This window comes from Schistocerca piceifrons, unplaced genomic scaffold (genome assembly GCF_021461385.2).
Source record: "Schistocerca piceifrons isolate TAMUIC-IGC-003096 unplaced genomic scaffold, iqSchPice1.1 HiC_scaffold_2514, whole genome shotgun sequence".
In the NCBI taxonomy this organism is placed as follows: Eukaryota; Metazoa; Arthropoda; class Insecta; order Orthoptera; family Acrididae; genus Schistocerca; species Schistocerca piceifrons.
In genome coordinates, this window is record NW_025728459.1 from 158,575 (window position 1) to 165,658 (window position 7,084).

Genomic DNA, 7,084 nt, shown 5'->3' on the forward strand with positions numbered 1-7,084 from the left:
CAAATGAAGATATCTGACCAGGAAGCGAGGAGGAAATGCGACCTGAGAAGCAAAATCCGAAAACCTTTAACTTTTGCATTGTTATCGTCACCAACATTGAAATTATTATTGCACTATGGACAAATAGGGCAAATTAAGACAAACGGAACAAGGAAGTAGAAATAAAATTCAAGCAAAGTGACGAACGTAAGTAATGAAGTAACCGACGATAACATACGAAAATAGGAGGAATTAAATCTAAATTAATGCATAAAAGTAATTAATATGATACGGACGAAGACTCCAAATGAAAAAGACAAGAAGTAAAGATGAGCAAATAAGGTTAGAACGGTGGTTAATATAAGACGCTAAAGATTAGAGAAAAAATAAAATTCCTACAAATGAATTTAAACGGTACGCATGCGACATCAAGCGTACCTACTATGATCCAAAACGCCGCGTATAAAAACTATTTTCCGGTATTCAAGCCTCAGGTTCCGTTCGCGACTACAAGGGAGTTAACGTGTTTTGGATAGCCCTTGGGCCAGAGACCTTTCGTATACCTAACGGAACAATGGTCGTGGTGTCATTCCACAGTGCAGCGTCGAAGTGTGAATGTTGCACACTTCCTCCTGCCTGGGCAAATGGAGCAAACCGAGGGGGCGGTTCTTTTTGCATTTGATATGAATTATCGAGCCGTTAGTTCATACGTGGTTCCTCGGGAAAAGCCCAAAATTTTTTCAGTGCATTTTCGCCGTCACCAGCGAACCAATACCCAGCCGAGGATTCCAGGATGGCTATGCACAGCAATTGGCTTATCCGTTTCCGAGATACAGCGGTTGGAAGTTACTCTGTCACGTAAGTGAATAAAGTCTTCATGATTTCTTTTCAGGCGAGTCGTGTGTCCAGCTGCAGCTTCTATCGAAGCCCAAGAAAGGCGAGTATGTTCCTGTTTAAATAAACGGACTAAGTGGGGTACCAAATACTTCGTCCTACCTTCAACATCTTTAAACACTTTCCAAAAAATTTTGGCATGCTATCATGTCAGCGTTTTTTTATGTCTAGAGAGAAGACAATGGCAGCGGCAAAGACACGAGAAAGTAATAAATGCAGAATTTCGTACGCAATGGTTGTGTTATTGAAGGGGTGAAAGACTGGCAGTGAGAGAAAGCGATGGACACAGTAGCAGTACACATAATCGACAGTGAAGGAGAGTGTGCCACCAGGGGATCAAGAGGAAATTACACTCAAGAGGCGGCTACAAGGGCAGTGTGGAGTGTCGTGGACTTGTCTGTTTTACGTTAAGTTTTCTTGGGGAAAAATAGGAAGGCCTTCAGTCTCAGGGTGCAGGCCGAACACAGGAAGAACGTTAATCTACGAACCTATCGGTTTTACACACGCCTCATCCTCACAGCTTTACTTCTGCCAGTACCTCGTCTCCTACCTTCCAAACTTTACAGAAGCTTTCCTGCTAACCTTGCAGAACTAGCCCTCCTGAAAGAAAGGATATTCCGGAGACATGGCTTGCCTGCGAAAGGCAAAGTTTCAGTTTTAATCTGCCAGGCAGTTTCGTATCAGCGCAAACTCCGTTGCAGAGTGAGAATCTCATTCTGGTATCGGTATAACAGTTGTAAATTATCGTAGCTGCGTTGGGGAAGCACCAGAGCTCCAAGTGCTAATAGAAAGCACTGATGCTCAGATCGTTATAGGCACTGAAAGCCGGCTGAAGCCACAGATATATTCAGTCGAAATTTTTGCGAAGGACATACTTGTGTTCAGAAAGGATGGGCTAAACACAGCTGGCGGTGACGTGTTTGTTGCTGCTGGAAGTATATCCTTTAGCGAAACTAAAGTGGATAGTCCCTTTGAGTTCGTATGGGTAGATATTCTGAACAACTGGAAGAATCATTGGATCCTTTTAGCGACCTCCAAACTCAGGTGATACAATTGCTGAAAGGTTCAAAGAAAACAGTCAAATTTCAAACATGTACCCGACTCAATTATACTTGATGGCGACTTCGATTTACCCTTGACCTGTTGGTGAAAATGTGTGTTTGAATCCGGAGGTATGCATAGAAGTTCATCTGAAATTTTACTGAATTTTACTGAATTTCACACACATCGATGCCCGAGGCAGGATTCGAACCTGCGACCGTAGCGGTCACGCGGTTCCACACTGAAGCGCCTAGAACCGCACGGCCACAGCGGCCGGCCAACCCACTTGAATAATGATCAGTTGTGACAACACACTTGACCTCTTTCCAACTAATTATCTAAGCTAATAACTAGTATCAAAACTGATACTGGGATTACTGAACAAAGGCTTGTCATAGCGAGACACCCAAAATCCCAAATCCACCAAGAATCAGCCAAAAAAGTTTAATGAAATCAGGTAAAAATTGTTTGGATCGTGAGCAGCAGTCTCCACTCCTAGATTAACGAAGTTTAGACTACACGTTGCTTGAATTCAAAGGACTAGTATGGGCAGCAATAGCTTTCCTGCCAAAAATTAACGATAGAGCTGATCCCCATAGTACACAAAACAGTTTCAGAAACAACGAATAAAGCTTTCCAAATTTAAACGCAAAATCCAACATTGGCGATATTTTACAGGAGCTCGAAATTTACCGCTTTTTATGGTTTCCACACCGAAACAGTCTCTAAAGCTGGCAGAAAATCCAAGGAATCTGGTCGTATGTGAAGTATGCTAGCGCTAGGAGAGAATGCCTTCTCTGCGCGTTACCAAAGGAAATACTATCGGTAACAGTGCTGTTGAAGCAGAATTACTAAACAAGCCTTCCGACATTCCTTCACTGAAGGAGACAAATATTCTAGAATTCTAATCAAGGACAGTTGCCAACGATGAGTAACGTACAAGTAGATATCTTCCGAGTGTTGAGGCAACTTAAATCACTTAACAATATGAAGTCTTTCGGTCCAGACTTTTTACCGGTTAAGTTCCTTTCAGAGTTTGCAAACGCTCACCGGACGGAAGATCCGTACCCATGAAGTGGAAAGTTGTACAGGTCACACCAATATCCAAGGAAGGCAATAGGAGCAATTCACAAATTTACAAGCCCAAATCATGAACACTGACATGCAATAAGATTTTGGAACATATACTGTGTTCGAACATTGTTAATTACCTCAACAGAACTGTGTCGTATTGAGGGGAGTCATTCGAGCCAGAATGTTTGCGGTGACTAGAGAGTCCTAGCGCGCTGTGACGTATGCAGTCGTTCGAATAATTCGTTTTCCTAAGTGATGATACAGTAATTATGTTTGAAGTGTTATCGAAATTAATTTTATAGCTTTTTAACTTTCTCACTAAGTTTCTACGGCGTCAGACAGAATGCAAATTCATGAGCGACATTTTTCGTTACACAGGCGGTAATTTCACACCTCTTATCGTGTATTATTTTTATCTGAACGGTTTTACGTTTTCACGATAAAATTTGCATCGCATGCCTCTAAACTGAGAAAATTCCTACATTTTTCAGTGCAAGTGTTTCTGGGTCTTTTCCTCAGGTCGAAGTAAATAATTTTTTTGAAATCTAGAAGTTTATTTTGTCGTAACAACTAGTACGAATTTTGTATCGGAAAGTACTCATTTTTGATTAAAATAGTGTTAAATGGAAATCAAGTTTTTCTAACATTTGAAAATGTCGCTACCAGGCAATATTCTCAAGTGGCAGACATGACCTGCATACTTTCGGGACGACCACTTCACCAGTTTTGATGCAATAGTAGCGAATGATCTGTAATCCACCTAGGCTCAAAAAAGCAGTAAAGCGCTATATCTCAGATTCTGCAGAGCTGGCCGGGTTTGTGCAGTGTTGCAGGCTGGCGGCGTCAAATGGGGCGTGCGCCACGGCTGAGTTGTTCTGGAGCTGCGGCGGAAGGGAAATACGCAGGTGGGCGGGTGGGGGTAGGGGTAGGGGGAGAACTTGACGCACGGGCAGCTGAGTGGCGGGCGAGACGCTGCGCTGCGAACCCTCGAAAGTGACTGCGAGGCCAACGGTTTCGTTCGAGAAAATCTGCAACACGACGCTCTTCAAACTCAGATGGTTCACGGGATCCAACTTATCAGAAATGACGCTAATGATCACTGTTTCGTTCAATATTGCCAAACGGAAGTACCGATAGTGTGTAAGTTGTTATAAAATACGAATGATCGAACAAAATTACCGTTTCTCTTACTCCTACTCCTAGCTTATCTCTAAGCAATTTATTCCGTCTAGTATTCTGTGAATGTGCTGTAAACGGGTAAAAGTTAAATCCATGGAAAAGATGGACTTCGTGTGATTACTTTCATTTATCCTCAATACACACGCAAGAATCCCTTCGTCGACTGAATTCCTACTTTCTTATACCATTTCCATCTCTGACAACACAGCCACATTCGTGAGAGCAGAACTGCTAAGAAAACCGTGAGAACCAGCGAACTGCATCCACACTTCAAGTAATGACGAAATAATCTTAGATTTTGGTATAAGCAGGAGCATTTTATATTTCCACTTTCCGCGCACATATCGTTCGCATAACGTGAAGCGGGCTACGTATGAGGTAATTGACACTGTGGACCGGCTTCCACGCCTTCGGCGTTGGCCACTTACTAGCACGTTGCCCAAGAAAGCATTGCGGCTGTATTCTCCCCCCACCCCCCCCCACCCCCCCTCGATGCTGCGACGTTTACAGGCTGCTGATGGTGTGCCAGGACTTCCTACTTCCTATCAGGGACGTGCACATTTCTGTAACCGCATGTTCGTAATTTGTGGCATACAACGTATTTGTCATATGTTTAAGTGATCTCTTACGTATTGCAATTATCCAGATCTAAAATGCTACACTTTAAAGTAAGCCGATATTATTTCTTCTGTGCAACTGTTGCTATTTTATAGAACATTTAGTGTGAGAATTACACTTGTGTTGCTAAACTGAACATTTTTCTATATGTGACCAATCTGCCAATCTCCGTCACGTGGGCACAATATTCCATAAAATGATTCGTTCCACATCATTACGACAAATTGTGGAAAGTGACCCACGAAACTTCAGTATTGTCCACGTGCCGCTTTGCGCCGGGGCGCTCAGTACGGTGTGCAGTGCGGACACGCGGAGCTGGCAGCTGCGCTCTGCCTCTCCTGCCGCCGGCTCCCTCTCCCCTCCACACATTGTCGGCGGTGCGCCACACCAATGACCGCTACTCATCCTATCTATAATCTGCCGTCTTGTAAGAGGGTTCTTGCTTCAATGAAAATGTGCGTTTAAAAGAAAGCTAACGTTCTTTAATTCCTTTTTTGTATCTGCTTCCTGCGCAAACTTTATTGGTGTTACTGCCACACGATTTGATTTCCTTAATACGTTCCCGTTTTATTTTAATTTTAATATCGCCTTTAATTTGTATGAGCAGTTCATATATTAAAGCATATCGCATACACTTTTCTACCATCAAATATTTAATAAGAACGCTGTTTAGGAGCGATGCGCTCATCAGAATCCTGCATGGCCCCTCGCACAACATTGTTTTTGTCTGGGCTCTGACAAAACCAAAAACTTGCCTTCAGAAAAGGAAAAGATGCACATGGTGACAATTTCCTGCGCCCGACGACCGCACTGTCGGCATCTTTCAATCCCTAGGTCCACTGCGCTGCCGCAACGCTTACTGAAAGACGTCGTTGCCTTTAACGGCAATAACGGCGGGACGTAATTATCGTGCTGCACTTTCAGTAATAGTAGACAAGCGATATAACCGTGCCAAGCCTATATATTCTCATTTTCTATATACGAACAAGCTACGCCTGTACTGGATCTAGTAGTAACGAACAGACGACCGTTTCGAGTATTGTACAAACTACGTCAATATCTTTATTTGGAATGAGTTTTTTTTCTTTACATAGGTAAAAATTTCAGCTTTAGTAGTGTGGAGGTAGCGTCTTCACATGTTGGGTATCGATACTATCATTTAATTATCTTCAGAGTCTGCGAAACGGACGTTTTTTGTGGTGTCACTACGTGACTAAGACTGCAATTTAACGTCATTCACTCCTGACATTTTAGGAGTCAATTTCACCTCAGTTGATGTGGAAAATTTGCGATTAACGTATCTAACAACTTTCCGATTTCGTTGTTTTTGTGCTAATCTGCTCCATACAATTTTCCAACAGTGGTTGAGGGCGCAGTAAACCTGCAGCATCGCTGCTAGCCGCAATCCGAGAAAAGAACACACCAGGCAGCCTGAGAACTGACGTCATTGGTAGGCCTCAAGGTCACCGTCGAGCGTACAGGCGGCCTGCTGCTGCTCGTTGCGCAGTTTCTCGGCTGCGGTACACCTACAGTAGAGCGTGCGGTGAACATGAGAATCTCGGGCCAGGGAACAATATGTGATGCTTTTGGATGTGAGTTTTACGGCCGTTTTTAGACGAAGTTGCCTAGAATCGGAGTCATACCGACCATCCTAACTGCATCTTCGGCTACACTAGATGTAATTGTTTTTTAAAAATTTGTGCCACAGTTTCATGTATCAGCACAAAAATTGATAATTTAGTAAATTAAGTAGATAAAAAGAGACTAAATATCTGACTACCAACTGCCCTTCGTCGGTTTATGTATTTAGCGCTATTGGGTCGAATCTGTAATTCCCTAAGATTTAAAATATACTGCAAAGTTAGTTGTGACATTCTCATTTTTGGAAAGGAGCTCTAATTTATTAGCTGCTGAGAAAATTACTCTTTCTCCTTGCCAGACCTCAATTTGTTTTTCGTGACCGAATCACTACCCTTATCGCCACACCACACAGGAAGTGTCGTTTTCTGAACAGGCCGCGCACCTTGCAGTAAATAGTTTTTCCTGTTCAGGCAGCTGCCGTCTGAGAAAAGCTGACTAAATTCTGATGCTTTCGAAACTGTAGTATCAAACTTTGTAGTGTAGCTGAGTTTTTCTGTGGAGAGCCTTTGACTGGACACTGTACACGCCGTGTTTTTTGTTAGTTAAAAGCAGACAGCTGAGAAGAAAGCCTGAGAGGGGTGAGGCGGGGAGTAAAGCATCTCCTCCCGTGTCGCGTCGCGCAGTCCCTGAACTGTCCTTGGCCGACCGAGACGCATTA